The 16173-nt window shown below is 53.5% G+C and overlaps 1 pseudogene; it reads left to right on the top strand.

Annotated features, from left to right (window-relative positions):
* The first annotated feature begins 1700 nt into the window (after positions 1-1700).
* On the top strand, positions 1701-2947 carry LOC102412335 (annotated as a pseudogene).
* Positions 2948-16173: the final 13226 nt, after the last annotated feature.

A 16173-nucleotide genomic window follows, 5' to 3' on the forward strand; every position in this document is an offset into this window, starting at 1 on the left:
GGAGTGTTTGCTGACAGGTCTGGACTGCTCTCCCTGTGGATGGATGAGCAGGGAGCATTGTGTACCTGCCAGACCTGGGGATCCAGTGACACTGGCAATGAGACGGACCCTGGGAGGGGTCTGCAGCCTGGCTGGTCAAGTGGGCTCCACCTTCCTTCTCCCAGGTGTTTGAAGCAGAGGTCAGAGGCAGTGCCCTCTGTGCGGCTCTGGCTGTACCCTGTCCCACACCAGGGCTGATCTCAGCTCTGCCACCTCCTGGCTGTCACCTCCATTCCCTTTCTCCTGGTCCAGTTGCCCTGGAACCTTCTCTGTGGCCTCAGTGTCTGAGTGCACTCAAGTGCTCCCAGGCCCGTCTAGCTCTGATCTCATGATACAACTGGTTTGGGTTTGGGGGTGTGGCATGGGGTCCATCATTACCTGCCACATTATTCTGGCTTGCTGCCCTACATGGCAGCCATGTGGCCTCAATGCCCACCCATGGGGCCAAGTGGAGCTGGGGTCTCATGTCTACAGATGCTATGCCAGAGCCAGCAGGGGCCCAGGGATGGGTGGCTGCTTGTGCGTCTGGGGCCTGGATGCTTGCCCCCAGCAGTGAGAATGGGGTTTTTCTGGCTGCAGGAACAATGCCGTGGGTTATGGCCTGGAATCACCCAGTGTGCAAGTGTGTGTGCCAGCCAGGTGCCATGCTGAGTTGGCGGAGGACAAAGACTCTTCTGAGTGCTCCCCACAAGTTCTCATTTAGAGCTGAGGAAGGCAGGGGTGGTGGAGGCCCCCAGGCTTAGGTCAGCAGTCAGTGACCCCCCTGGAGGCTGACTCATGGACCCCCTTCTAGCCACCTCTGGTGACGGGGAGGCCACAGGCCTAGCATATGGGCAGTGAGAATAGGCATCTGGGGGAGAGTGTGAGTGTCAGGAGGGTGGTGGCCCCAGCTTTGGGTGTCCTTCAGGCCGAGGTCCAGGCTGCAAGAGTGAAACTGCCGTGAACCAACAGCAAACCCCTGTGCTCAGGGAGCTGGTTGTCTCGTGCTGGGACGGCTTGTGCAGCCCCGAGCAAGCTGTTGCTGTGGTTACTCATACTGTGAGGTCAGAGAGGTATGTGTAGGATTCCAGTGGGGTTCTGGGGGGGGTGGGTGCACAGTTTTCTCAGGTGCAAGGAAGCCCTGGAGATGCCCCTGAGGCATCACAGCCAGGGCTGAAAGGAGGGTGTCCAGATGGGCCCAGGAATGAGCAAGGGTGAGGCTGGAGACCAGATGGACTGACTCCTGGGGGCTGCCACGGGCACTGGCATCAGGGTGGGAGCAGGAAAGCCAGTATGGTGTCTTTCATGCTGGTCTTCATGGGTGATTTCAAGGACTCAGGCCGGGAGGGTAGAATAAAGGAGCTGGATCCTGAATCCTGAACATATTGGAAAGTAGAGTCCTGGGTGGGAGAAAGGGGGAATGAGGAAGAACCAGGGTTCTCCTCTGGAGCAGCCGGAAGGCTGGAGGCAGGCAGGGAGCTGGCTGAGGTGGGAGGGAGGACCAGGAGCTGGCTGTGGGTGAGTCTGGGTCTCTACAGCCAGGATTGGGCCGGGGCGGAGGCAGCAGGGGGCAGGCTCCCACCAGCACAACCGACAACCCCGCCAGTCCTATCCATTGCAGGAGTTGCCCAGCCCTCAGCCAGTCTGGGGGCGAGCAGGGTCCTGCTGCCCCCACCTCCTGGATGACTGTGTCCGGCCGTGCAAACCCCTACAGCATCGTGTCTACAAAGGACGGGCTGCACCTGCTCACTGTGTCTGGTGCCAACCGCTTTGGGAATGGCAAGGTGCACACACAGTACAGGTGCAGAAATCACTTCATCAAGAAGAGTGGCCGGTGCAACATTGAGCTCGCCAACAAGTCCGCTACCTGGCAGGCATGCTCACCACATGCGTGGACATCTGCTGGCGCTCCATGCTGCTCATCTTCTTGCTGGTCTTCCTCACCTCCTGGTTGCTGTTTGGTGTCATCTTCAGCATCATTGCTGTCGCCCATGGGGACCTGGAGCCCGCGGAGGCCCACAGCTGAATGCCAGCACGCTGCAGGTGCTTGGCCTCATGGCGCCTTCCTCTTCTCCATCGAGACGCAGACCACCATTGGCTATGGGCTGCGCTGCGTGACCAAGGTAGCAGTGCTCATGGTGGTGGTGCTGTCCATTGTGGGCGGCATCAGTGACTCCCTCAGGATTGGCACCATCATGGCCAAGATGGTGCAGCCCAAGAAGCATGCCCAGATGCTGCTATTCAAGTACAATGCAGTGGTGGCACTGCACAATGGCAAGCTCTGCCTCACATGGTGTGTGGGCACCTAGGCAAGAGCCACATGTGGAGTCCCATGTGCAGGCCCAGCCCATCAAGCCCCGGGTCATGGAGGAGGGCGAGTACATCCCACTGGACCAGATCGACATTGATGTCGGCTTTGACAAGTTCCTGGACCGCATCTTCCTGGTGTCTCCCATCACCATCCTGCACAAGATCGATGAGGCCAGCCCTACTGCTTGGCATCAGCCTGCAGGACCTGGATACGGAGGACTCTGGGATCGTAGTCATCCTGGAGGGCACGGTGGAGGCCACGGCCATGACCAGGCAAGCCTGCAGATCCTACCTGGCCAACGAGATCCTGTGGGGCCACCACTTTGAGCTTGTCCTCTTCAGAGAAGAACCAGTACAAGATCAACTACTCACATTTCCACAAGATGTCTGAGGTGCCATCCACATCCTGCTGCAGTGCCAGGGACCTGGTGGAGAACAAATTCCTGCTGCCAAAGCACCAACTCCTCCTGCTACAAGAATTAGCAGCCTTTCTGAGCCACGAGGAGGAGGACGAGGTGGATGGAGAGCAAGACAGCCTCAGCTCCCAGGCCACGTGCAACTTTGACAGGCCACAGGCTGGCACAGCCCTTGTCCTTACAGACGGGAGTCTGAGATCTGAGCTGCTATCGATCAGTTGTCTCGAGTGGCCTGGGGCACCTCCTCTCAGGCCTGTCCACCTTCCAGACTCACACTGGATGGCTCAGGCCACAGACTCTGCAGGAGGGCCACTCCAAGCAGCCTTTCATCTCTCACCAAGAGCAGATGCTGTGTTTTCTAACTCCATTGTCTGATTTTTGCCTCCTCTGTGTTTATTTATTTATTTATTGTTTATGCTAAAGACCAAAACAGTCTCCCTCTTTAGCGCCCTTGAAACAGGAGGGCAGATGGATGAGCTGTGAGTGCAGAGGCAGGATCAGGTGGTCCCTGACCTTGGGCATGTGTGCCCGTGTGTGAGGTGTGGAGTGTGTGAACCCACTGAGTGTTCAGCGTGCCATGTGCTGTGTGTGCAGAGCACGTGTGTTCTGTGGGAGTGTGTGGGCACACGTGTGTTGGTCACATGTGGCCTGTGTGCTGTGCAGGTGGGTGTACAATCCTACTCTGCCCCTGCCCGCTGGCGGTGGTATTTCCAGGAAGCTTCCTAGTAGCCTGTGTCTGGTGGTGCAGAGGCTAGAGCTGGCGAGGCGCCCTCTGCCCTGAGACACCAAACTCCTTACGTGGGGAGGGGCCTTGAGCAAAGTGTGTGAGCGCCGAGGCGTGAATTCCCATGTGGAGTCATCTCATCCATGTGCCAGTGAAGTGTGTCCAGTGACGGCTTTTCCTGGAAGTGCTTGAGTCTGTGCATGGGAGTGTCCTGCAGATGCGTGCCCATGACCATCTCCAACATGTGTGTGAATCTGGGCACTTGGTGTCTGTGCATGGTACATACGTGTGTATCTACCCATGGATCTGTTTGTGTGCTGGGTGGTTACTATGTTTCCAGGCTGTGGGGCTGGGCACATAGCACTGAGGACGGACTCCAGTTGTGGTCCCACCAGCATTCTGCCCCGATTCTGCCCACGTGGGCATGTGAGGGGCACAGGCGACAGGGTGAGGCTCCTCTGTGCCCGTTGGCACAAGGTGACAGCCACACGAGTATGTGAGTGTGCCACCTGCAAAGGTGAGCGTCTCTGCACACGACTGCATTTAGGAGGCCTGTGTGCATCTGTCCACAAACACACGTAAATGCCTGTGCTGGGCTCTGGCAGCAGAGCTGTGCCTGCCTGCCGAGGATGGCCTGTGTGTGTCTGCGGGCCACTCGGGTCTAGGGGCCGTGTGCCCACTCAGGCCCAGGTGTGTTTCTCAGAACAGGGCTCCCCTGCCTGCTTCACCTGCTGGCGCTGTGCTGCCCAGTTCTGCCCCAGAGGGTCCCCATGGGGGCGGGGGGCCTGGTGGGAAGGCAGCCCCTGCAAAGGTTAAATCGATGTCAAATATATTTTAAATGGTGAAATGGGGAGAATTTTCATGTTGTTTTCAACACACAGCAGTGTCTGGAGATGTAGGCCATACACTAGACTCATCTCAACCTCCTGGAGCGGCGCCGTGTGCAGACGTGTGTTTAAAGGCCCCACCTGATGCAGTGCTCACGGCCCCATGTGTTGCCCCCACCCCCACCCAATACTCTGTGTCCTGTGGGGACTCCCCAGAGGCTGACAAGAGGAGACAGAGAGGACATAGGTGGCCTCCTTGCAGATCCCTGTGTGCTCTTCAGGCTGTGACCTTGCCCAAGTATGCCAGACAGCCACCTCATCTGGGCCCTGGGCCCCTGCGGGTCCTCCCCAGGCCTGTTCCTTCCTTTCCCTTTCTCCTGAAAGGGTTTGGCGAGGGCAGGGCTGACGTGTGCTGAGCCCCCAGCATGAGGCAGGCCTGGCTCCCACCAGTGTGGGGGGCCCAAGAGGGATTGAAGTGGGGCGGTGGGGCCACAGAGGTCAGGCATGTGTGGCTGCTGGGGGGAGCAGTGTGGATGCGCTGGTCTGTTCTGGGCTAAGAATGTTGTTGCTTCGAGGGTCTCCATTGGAAGGAGGCCCCAGGGAAAGACTACTTCCCTTTGCCCAAACTTTCCCTGAGCGGAGAGCCGCCTTTGTGTCAGTGAAGATCCACGTGATGATTACAGGCCACTGGAGAGGCAGCCAGGTTGTGGGAGGGGCTGTGGGCTCTGGGAAGGCTTCTTGGCCCATGTTCTCATGGTTTGGATCCAGAGGTGATCGGCTTGAAAGTGGGGGTGGGGGAGGGTGCTCTCCTCCCCTGGTCCTGGAGCTTTCCCTGGGGTCCCAATGCTAGAATCTAAGCCCGCGTGGCCTTGCAGGCCAACCCTGCTCTGCCCCGCAAGACCTCCCACCAGAGCCCTGTCAGCCCGGGCCTCTGGGCAGGAGGACATGGCCCCAGCTGGAGCTCAGGAGCCCCTCAGGCCCATCCTGATTGGCCCCTCAGTCCAACCCCAGGCCACACACTTGCTCTCTGGTCAAGAGTGGCTTCCTTTCCCCTCTGGCCCCAGTCTCCCCATCAGTGGAGAAGGGTGTTCCCTACAGCAGCCAGCTTGCAGATTTGTTGGAGAGTGAAGGAGAGAGCCTGTTAATTCAGGGAGAGCCTTGAAATTGTGCCCTTGGGTTGGAACCCAGGTCCTCAAGCCCCCATCCGTGTGTGGCTTGTGCCCACTGGCTGCCTCAACTCTTTCCCACCTCCAAGAGGATAAAATGAGTCCACCTTGGAATCTGCCCTAAAATAGGTAAAAATGGGTTGGGGGAAGGGGGGCGGGGAGAATCGGAGATCAGGGGACAGGCTTCCTGTCCTGGAGGAGGTCAGTTCAGGGTGCGTGAGGGACTTGCCCAAGGGCAGTGGGAGGTTAGCTACCTGACCCGGGGTCAGAGCTAGGCCTCAAGCCCCCAAGCGCCCCTTGTGACCTCCATGTCTCCTCATTGGATGCAGAGGCCACTGCCCTCCTAGTCAGGATGGACAGCCCAGCCAGAGGGTCTCCCCAAGTCTGCCTTCTGTTTGGGGGTCTGCAACTCGGGACGAAAATGGAAATGGGTTTCTGTTCAGCACCAAGGAGCCGAGGTCAGGGCAGTGTCCTCAAAGGACACCCCTCCCCCTCCCTCAGGCCATCCTCCACCATGCCCAGAGTGGTCTCCAAACCAGAGTCCAGCCTTTTGCCCACTGCCTGTGAGCCCTCCCTGGCTTCCTTCCGCACTGGATCCTGTCCATCCAACCTGCCTTCATTCTGCCCTCCTCATCCCCCTCCTCTGCTCCAGGTACCCTGTCCCCCTTTAGTCCCTTGAAAGCACAATTTGGTCCCCACCCCAGGGCCTGTGCAGGGGCTATTCCCTCTGCCTGGACCGCCCTTCCCCTCACCCCACACCCTTCCCCTACACTCACCTCCCCATCCTTCCTGGCCCCCTGCAGAAACTCCCTGTGGGCAGGGATGGCATGTTTCACCCCACTGCTGCAGGTCCAGTGCCAGGAGCAGGGTAAGATGTGCTGGTGGAAGATGGGTGGGCAGAGGGCAGGTCCTGTGGGCTTCCCACCCAGAGGGGGATCTTCAGGTCTCACAACCTGCTGCCCCCACCCCCACCTTCCCCCTGACCCCTCGTGGGCAGAGCCCAGCCACCAGCCACGCTGGAGAGAGAGCAGCTCAGTCTAGGGGCAGGGACGGTGGAGAGCATGGCATTCCAGGGAGTCTGAGCCTACTGAGGGCCCTGGGCCCCCACTTATCTTCTCAGTGCTGCTGAGGTAGCACAGTAGGGGTCGTCCTTACCCAAGGCTGGCCTGGGGTCTCAGAGGCTTTGGCCTCCTAAATGTTTATGATGGGCCATCTTTCGGCCTCAGTTTCCCCATGTGAGAAACGGGAGCCCCATCTATTCCTCCAATAGCATTTATGAATTGCCACCGTGTGCCCGGCATTGGAGCTCTGGGAGGAAGCAGGATAGGCCCAGCTCCTGACATCACTCTAGGGGATCAGGGGACAGATATTCAATGGTGGGAGCCTGCAATAGATCCATGTGCACCTGACTCAGTGGTGGCAGTGGTGGGGTGGAGGGGCATGGTGGCGAAGGAAGCAATAGAAGCAAGGCCAAGAACAACTTCCCATGACTCTTTTACATACTGTAGAGCAGCCCAAGCTGAGCACCTACAGGGTGCCAGGCACTGGCTCTTCTGGGAGCTGGGGCTCCAGCACGAGCAAGAGAGGACCAGAGTTCCTGCTGCAGAGAGGCTGGGGAGCAATGCTGCAAGGCTATTACGGAGGCCCCGGGGAGGCTGAGGCCTGGGGAAGGCAGTGAAGGGCAGATGTGGGAGCAGCTGGGGGCCAGCCAGCCTGACCCTGAATTCAGGCGTGTGAACCATGGCCCCTTCGCACGGGGAGGCACAGCCTGTCAGCACTCTTGGGCCCAGGTGGTTCCTGTTAACCTGAATGAATCTCCAGAGAAGGGGCAGTTGAGAGCCCCCAGGCAATGACCCAGCAGCAGGGCGCCAGGCTCACCCTGGTACAGGTGTCCGGTGGCGCACAAGCCACATCTGCAGCAGCTGCCACCACGGTGCCCTGTCCCTGAGTGAGAGGGATACTCAGGCCCCAAGGACAAAGCAGGGGAGGCCTTGTTGGAGTGACCAGTGGGCATTTCCTCTGAGATCTGAAGAAGAGGTTTCCCAGGTATATGGGAAGGGGCTTCCCAGAGTGGAGCCAGCACCAGCAAAGGCCCTGGGGTAAGAACATATGAAGAAGCAAAAGGAATGGTTTGGCTGGCATGGGGAAGACCCAGTGAGCCCCATGCAGGGCCTGACTACCTTCCCCAGCCCTCAGCCTCCCTGGGGCTCACCCAGCTGGATGGCCCCTGCAGCATGCCTGGTGGCCGAGCGCATCAATCCAACACTGCTCACAACCTATACTTGTTTGCCCAGGTCATCACAATCACGCTGTGAGCAAGCATGTTCCCAGGTCATGTGAGAGCTGGGACAGAGGATAAGGAGCTCCTGAAGGCTCAGCAGACAAAGCACAGCGGCCTCAGTGGGTAGCTGCCTCCCAGAGCATCTGCCGTGCAGCCAGGCCTGTGACTGTCATTTTAAAGTTACTGATCAATGACCTTTGGCAGGATAAGATCCTGGTGGGCCTAATCTAATCACATGAGCCCTTACGAACTGATGGCTTTCTCTGGTTATGGGCACAAGGGCAGGTCCAGTCTGTCAGGAGCTGAGTTCAGAGGTGTGAGTAGGTGAGTAAAGCTACAGGCCCTGAATGGAAGCGTGAAAGCTTTCATCACTTCCTGGGTTGAATGATGCAAGCATCTCCAGCTGTTCCATTGTCCTCTGGGAAACGGTGCACCTGTTGAGGGCTAGGTGGGGCAGAGCACATAGAGGTCATCTCACTGTGGGGATAGGCCCAGCAAAAGGCTCTGGGAGTTCTAGGGACCCAAGAGTGTGGGTGTGGGCTTGGAGGGGAAAAGTACTGGGTACCAAGTCAGAGTGGGAAAAGCACCTTCAACGTTTCCCCCTCTTCCTTGAAGTCGCCTGGGGAAGACCCCTGTCCGAGCCTCAGATAAATCTCAGATAAATGCACCTGGATTGGAGGTGCCCGTGCTAGAAGTATAAGTCTGTGAAGAGCCCAGCCAGCCAGGGGCCTGAGTCCTTGCCTGTGTAGGGGGGCAAATTCTGTTACCTGAAAATGTATCTCTCTGGCACGAAGATTCATTTAAGTCCTGATTATTTTAAAAAACAGAAGACTTGAGAAGTGTTTTGTTTTGTTATTTTTACCTCCCTCTTAGCTGCCTATAGAATTTAGATAAAGAGACTGTTCCTGGAACAGAGCTGTCCCTGGAGAAATCTGCCAAGAACGTGGGTTTTGTGTAGTGGGGGGAGTCAGCAGAGCCTGGAGACCAGAGTCCACTCTCATCCCACTGTCTCCACAGGGCCCAGGAGACACTGATTTACCAAACTTTGATTTCCCATCTCCATGTGAACTGTCTGCATTCCCACTGAAGTCCCCAATCCCTACCTGACTCCCTCTTTTGTCTTTAGCTGAAGATGGTATTAATACTTAAGGTGAGGGTTTTGGCATTGGCAAATTACTCAGTTTCCCTGGGTCTCTCCCATGTATACATGTTATTAAACTTTGATGCTCTCCTGTTAATCTGCCTCATGTCAATTTAATTCTCATACCAACCAGAAGAATCTAGAAGGGTAGAGGAAAATCTTCTTTCCAGATACCTGAGTATTTCGTTATACATACAAACAGATAGGGGCATTCTTGGTGGCTCAGATGGTGAAAAAATCCACCTTTAATGCGGGAGACCTGGGTTTGATCCCTGGATTGGGAGGAGGGCATGGCAACCCACTCCAGCATTCTTGCAGGGAGAACCCCCATGGACAGAGGAGCCTGGCGGGCTACAGTCTATGGGGTCACAAAGAGCTGGACACGACTGAGGGACTAAGCACGGCACACACACACACACACACACACACACACAAACACGTCTCGTATTTTCTTTATCTACTTATCCATCAGTGGACACTAAGGTTGTCTCCATATCTTGACTTTTGCAGGTAATGTGGCAATGCACAAGGGACATAGATATGCTTTGAGATAAGGATTCCATTTCCTTTGGATATACACCCAGAATTGGGATTGCTGGGTCATATGGTAGATCTATTTCTAATTTTTGAAGGTAGCTTCCTCCTGTTTGCCAGTAGCTGCACCAATTTGCACTACTATGAACAGTGTACATGAGTCCCCTTTTCTCCAAGGGGAGCATTTTCCATCTGGGAGACCAGCAGTGATGCCTGTACAGAACCTCTCTGCTGGTCCCTCCTAGGTCTAAGCACCAGACTTATCAGCATCGCTGCCTTAGAGGATACCTGTGGGCAAGAGGGAAAAGGTACTACAGAGAAAGCAGAGGCTGTGGGGATGAGATGCAGGACCCATGTGGGGAGGGGCAGGGAAACACCACCAGCTCCTTCAGCTGCAGCTCCTCAAAGGGCCCTGGAGAGTGCTGACAAGGGCTGGTGCTGTCTTGAGAGCTTATCTGAAGAGTCTCCCTGAGGGGTTTACTCCACGTGGGTGGCTGGGGTCTCAGTGTAGCCTGGAAGGTACCAGGGTCCGCTGCAGACCACTGGGAAAGCAGCCCTACCTGCCTCCTGCCCTGGGCCTGGCTCCTCCAAGCTGGAGAACCCATCCCCACCCGCTCCCAGGTGCACATCTGCTTCCCCTGCTGGAAGACACCTAGTCTGGGCAATCCTGGGAAGGTCAGGTCAGAGTACCACTCTCATTTTCACACACATTAGCCATTATTTCAACCAAGCGTGTCCCTTGTGGATGGGGGACTGAGGTCTCAAAGAATAAAGGGCCATAGTCTAAAGCTTGTTCCTCTTCTTCCTGCCTCCAGCATATGATCATGAGCTGCTGAAAATAAATTGGCAACTCACATCTTGTATGTTTTGCTGCCTCTAGAGAGGTGGTTTCATCCATACTAGAGCACATGAATAGATGTGCACAGCTAGGACATGTTTCTAGCTGTCACCTGCTAATAACTGACATCTGGTACACGTTGAGAGAGTCATTTCCTAGGCAGGTTGATAGGAAATCTAGGGGTCCCCAAGGAGAGAGGGATCTCCAAATGGAGGAAATAGCCTGCAAGTGTCAGACATTTTTATCTCTTAAGCGGCAGGAGGAAATAAGCTAGCAATATTTTTTTCCTTCTCTATACAAATTTAAAGAGAGGTTTCTCTTAAAATACTGTGTTGCCATAATGACACCTGGTTTCACCTGAAGTTAGCTATTCTTGAGCCTAGAGATAACCAATGCCTTTTTCTTATGGAAATGTTTGTCTTAAGCTATGCTAATGTACTACGCCTTTACCCCAAACTCTGTCTCTAAGTCGGTTCCACCTCTTGGCCCAGAACCTACTTGACAAACCAGTATGTTATACTCAGATATTGTTCCCTTAATCTATGTAAATGAAAGTATTTGTATGGTGGTCTGCCCTTCTTTAAGATTCAAGTTAATCATTTTATGTCCCAGGATAAACCATTTGGTGCCATTCTGAATTTTAAGACATTCCTTTCTTTCATTAACAGACTGCTAGTGACTATATAACATCCAGCTGAAGACTAGCAGGGGGTACTCTTTCTGCCTTCTGATGCCTATGTCAGAAGCTTTCTCTATCTCCTTTATACTTTAATAAAACTTTATTACACAAAAGCTCTGAGCGATCAAGCCTCGTCTCTGGCCCCAGATTGAATTCTTCTCCTCTGGGGGCCAAGAATCCCAGTGTATTCGTGTGATTCAACAACAACCTTTCAACGTGAGCTTCTTGTTAAGTGTCTACAATACACATAAGTCAATCTTCAGGATGATGAACGTGACAGGAGTTGTATGTTGTTTGTCAAGACACTCTTTGCAGTGCCTTTTAAAATAAATGTGTTGAATTCTATAATTAAACACCTTAGACCTTGATTGGAGAAGGCAATGGCACCCCACTCCAGTACTCTTGCCTGGAAAATCCCATGGATGGAGGAGCCTGGTAGGTTGCAGTTCATGGGGTCGCTAGGAGTCGGACCCGACTGAGCGACTTCACCTTCACTTTTCACTTTAATGCATTGGAGAAGGAAATGGCAACCCACTCCAGTGTTCTTGCCTGGAGAATCCCAGGGATGGGGGAGCCTGGTGGGCTACCGTCTATGGGGTCACAGAGTCGGACACGACTGAAGTGACTTAGCATAGCATAGCATAGCATAGACCTCAATAGCAGGCTGGCATTTTAAGTGCCTGTCAATAAAGGGCCATGAGGTGCATCAGATCCCTTACTTGGCCTCCATGTAGGAGCAGCTACATTAATTCTGAGCTTCTTTATTGAGCACCTATTGTGTGACAGGTTCTGCATTTGGCTCTGTCCCTGGTTAGGCCCTGTTTAATAAGATGCTTAGCTCCTTGGGTGGAGGACAAAGGTCAAGTGGTCTTGGAAACATTAAGCCCATGAGTGAGTCCGTTTGTCTGCTACACAGTATAATCTTCCTGTGTTCATTGCTCTCAAGAAGCGCATCTAGGGTTGGGGGAGATGGGAGCTACCCATGGGAACCTGGTCTCTATTTGATGTCACTGTTGCCTGACATCAGAATTCCTGGTCCACCCCCAGACTTGGTCCACAACTGTCACGTCCTTTGACTTGTGTGCAGGGTACCGCACACCTATTCACGTCTCTCTCTCTCTCTCTTTTTTTTTTTTTTTGTTTGCATTCTTTTCCTTTCAGTGAACACCGCTGCATGAGTACCTTCTCTTGGTTTGCAAAGGTTCCAGAATGTTCCTTTATTGTGTCATGCTGCTGGATGTCCCGTTTTTTAAGCTCAAATAAATAACAGTTACTTTCTAATAAATACACTCAAGTAGTATTCAGGAGGAAGATGTCATAGTGATAGACATCAACTTGCTTCACCTGCTTTTGCTTCTCTTTTTCAGACAAAGAGCCTGTCATGTGGGCTGCTCTGCTGGAAGCACACGCTCGCCCCCCACCCCCACCCACCACCCCCTGCCATCCAGGGATGGGGGCGAGATGCCTGCCCTCAGGAGCCTGCAGTGTTGGAAGCGTCGGCTCTCTCTCTCACTCAGACACAGGGCCTTGATGGCATCTGTCCCTCACAGTTGTCAACCTCAGGAGATTGAGTGTCACCTGGCACACAGGTGTGCAGCCTCACTGATATCTGACGTTTTGTCTAATGAGAGTTAGGGGCAGCAACACCTGTGTGTGACTGACCCAGGCATCTAGGAAACTCTAAGGAGCCACGCCACACCCTGATGTTCACGGTGAGGCCACCACTCGGCTCACTGGTGTGCTCGTCAGGCCCTTGCTCTCTGTGCTCTGTGGTAAAAAGTTCAGCTGCAGGACGGCTGGAGCACAAAGAAGGGAAGGCAGGAGGCATTTGCTGTTGCAGGAGAGGGACTCTGGCAGGGGCGGCCAGAGGAGGATCCTGGGAAATCATGAGCAGCAGGTCTGAGAAATCAGAAAGCCCTGCAGACAGGGCAGGTGGTACCAGGGCTGCTCCCTTGGGTCTAGGCTGCACTATTGTTCAACGAGCCGAGGCCTGATCTTAGAGACGTGCCTGCCACAGCCCCAGGGGGCAAGGGGTTTCCAGGCTCTGCACCAGGTGCTTGGCAGCCATGACTCAAGCCTGTGTCCCCTCACTCTCTGAGGAAGAAGAACAAGGGCATCAGTGGGGACCCCAAGTCTCCGGATCTCCAGGGGCTGCACCAGGGATGAGCTCTCCCATGCAGCCCTGTCTGGCCTCACGTGGCCCCCTTCAGCAACATTTGCGTATTTTGGACGTTGACCTGACTAGCTAATTGAGACTCAAATTACGTTCTGTCGTATGATGTTAGTTGACAGCAATCCAAAGTAGATATTTTGAAAATCTGAGTTGACAGAAAAGACTGCCCCCACAGGTGAGTTTTCTGGAAAATAAGCCACAATTATGGAGCAGCAGCTCACAGCCCTGTACCTGGGCCCTGTTAGCTGAGGCCCTCCTATAAAGTCCACTCCATGGCTTGCATCACGGGTCCTGCTGCTGCCAGGTGGCAGTCAATGCCAGGGCTGGCACACATCCACAGCACGGACACGGCCTCAGCACAACCAGATGGACTGCTGGGATGGAAGGTGGAGCAGAGGACCAACAATCTCCAAGCCCAGCCTCTCTAAAGGGATCCAGCCCATCCAGCAGAGCTACCTGGATGTGTGGCTCTGACACAGAGACACGTCTGTGGTGCTGAAATGACCCCCATCTAACCCCAGCTAACCCCCCTCCTCCTGCCACAAACGGGCGACTAGAAATTACAGTTCTATGTGCATAAGAGGGCCTTAGCCCCCTGAGGTGGAAGGCAGCAAGCTGCCCCAGGTCCGACTTGTCCCCACTCTGGCCCATCCCTGGCAGCATCAAGTCATCTTTTGGCCTCCTGCTTTAGGACCAGAGGGAAGGAAATCACTGGAAAAAGCCAATCCCACAGAATCAGCATTTCTTTCCAAGACTCCCGGTCACGTCTGAGAAAGGAGAAATCAATGACCGGGCAAGCAGGGGCTCTCAGCTAGTGCTTCTCACCAGCCCTGGCTCAGAATCCACGTCCAGAGGGAGGACTCACGGGGTCCGGGATGCATCCAAGCAGGATCCCATGGGGCCCTCCCAGGATCGACCCCTCTCGCACGTCCTCTGCTGCTGCTGCTGCTCCTTCTGAAGTACCTAGATGATAGTATCTGATGCACACTCATGAGTTGTTTTGCAGATGCTAAAAGCCCCACTGCATGGAAGAAGTTAACTGATGACCAGGAGCATGGAGATACTAGAGACTGAGAACTGACAATGGTCACCCCTGTGACCCCACCCCATTACCTTGTCATCAACCAATCAAAACTCTGCTCGAGCTGCTCCTCCTGCTCTGTGACCCCACCCTGGAGTTGCGGTGTTTTGAGCACCAGCTGCCCTGGCCTCCTAATCTGCTTGCCCTTCGGTAAACACTGCAGTTTCGTTCACACAACTGGATGTCACTAGATTGACTTTATTGCTGCACAGGCAAGCAGATCCGTGTGCTCTGGTGACGGAAGGACAGCAGCCCCCAGAGCTCTAGGACGTCTTCTGGCCATTTCCACCATTGCCTGCTACCTTCTCTGCTTCCCCTGCAGCTGCAGTCGGTCACCCATTCAGGGTGCCAGCTGGTCCATGAGAACATGTAGGGTTGCTGGGCACTTTGGGACTGTGGGAGGGTGGTGACAATGGCATTCCCAGGCCTGTGTTCCTTAGAAGAGATGCCTCCATGGTTATGGACCCCAGGCAGGGTGCTCTGGGGAGGAGCCAGTTCTGGGTGTGGTCAGAGATCATTCCCTTCTCCAGTGGACCACGTTTTGTCAGAACCCTCCACTATGACCCATCTGTCTTGCATAGCCCAGCATGGATTGGCTTGTAGCTTCACTGACTTATGTAAAAAGGCCCTTCACCATGACAAGGCTGTAATCCACGAAGGGGAAGGACTACAGAGAGAAGAGCAAATTAAACCCAGAGTAAGTAAAACAAAGGAAATAACAAACATTTGAATGAAAATAAATGTAACATAAACTAAAAAGAAAACAAAATTAAAAGCTACATTTTTTGGAAAAGGTAATAAAAGTAAGCAAATCTTTAGGTAGACTCATCAAGAGAGAGGACTCAAAGTAAGTAAAATAGACAGAAAAGGGGAGACACTATACCTGATACCATACATATAGAAAAGATCATGAGAGACTACTATCAAAATAACTCACCAACAGAATGGATGGCCTAGAAAAACATGGACAAATGCCTCGACTCTTAGGCCAACTGAAACTGATTCATAATGAAACAACAAATCTGAAAAGACCAATAATGGGTGAGGACATTGAATCAGTGATCAAAAACCTTAAAACAAATAAAGTTTTATGACTAGATGGCTACATTAATGAATTCTACCCATTAGTTTCAAAAGAATTAATATCAGTCTTTCACTAACTCTACCAAAAACTCGGAGGGGGAATAATTTTCACTGGTTTTATGAGACCAGCATTATTCTATACCAAACACACAAGGACACTACTTGAGAAGAAAAAAAAAAAAAGAGTGCAGACTAATAAAGTAGATGAATATGAATGCATGAATTCTCAGCAAACCAAATTCACCAAGTCATTGCATGGACCATCTACCATGATCAAGTGATGTGGATTCTACATGATCATCTCAATATATGCAGCAACAGCATTGGACAAAACTCCACGTCCACTCATGGTAAACTCTTCTCAAAATGAGTACAGAGAGGGAATTCTCTGGTGGCCTAGTGGGTAGGATTCCCGGCTTTCAGTGCTGAGGCCTAGGTTTAGGGAACCGAGATCCCACAAGCTGTGCAGCATCCCCCTCCCCACCCCTGACACACACACAACACACACACACACAAAGATACCGAGGGAATATTTCACCAAGGCACAGTTCTTAAACTCAAAGCTAATATCATACTCCACGGTGAAAATCTAAAAGTGTGTCTTCTAAGATGAGGAGCAAGGCAAGGATGCCCAGTCTCACCACTTTTATGCACTCCCAGAGAGAGTGTGTGCTCACTCCGTGGAAGCGGGGCCTGGAGGGTCTCTTTGGTGCCACTTTTTTCCTGTTATTAGCCCTTCCCATGAGTAGATTTATAAGCTTTGCTCTCACTTGCTCTCACAGAGCAAAGTACATTTAGGTAAAGCCTGTGCTAAGTTGGGCACTTTCAGTGAGAGGGCTTATGGGGAATCTATATCCTCTCTTCGCCAGAACTCAATAATACGTTTAACCAGGGGTGAGGGG

This window comes from Bubalus bubalis, chromosome 4 (genome assembly GCF_019923935.1).
Source record: "Bubalus bubalis isolate 160015118507 breed Murrah chromosome 4, NDDB_SH_1, whole genome shotgun sequence".
Lineage (NCBI taxonomy): Eukaryota > Metazoa > Chordata > Mammalia > Artiodactyla > Bovidae > Bubalus > Bubalus bubalis.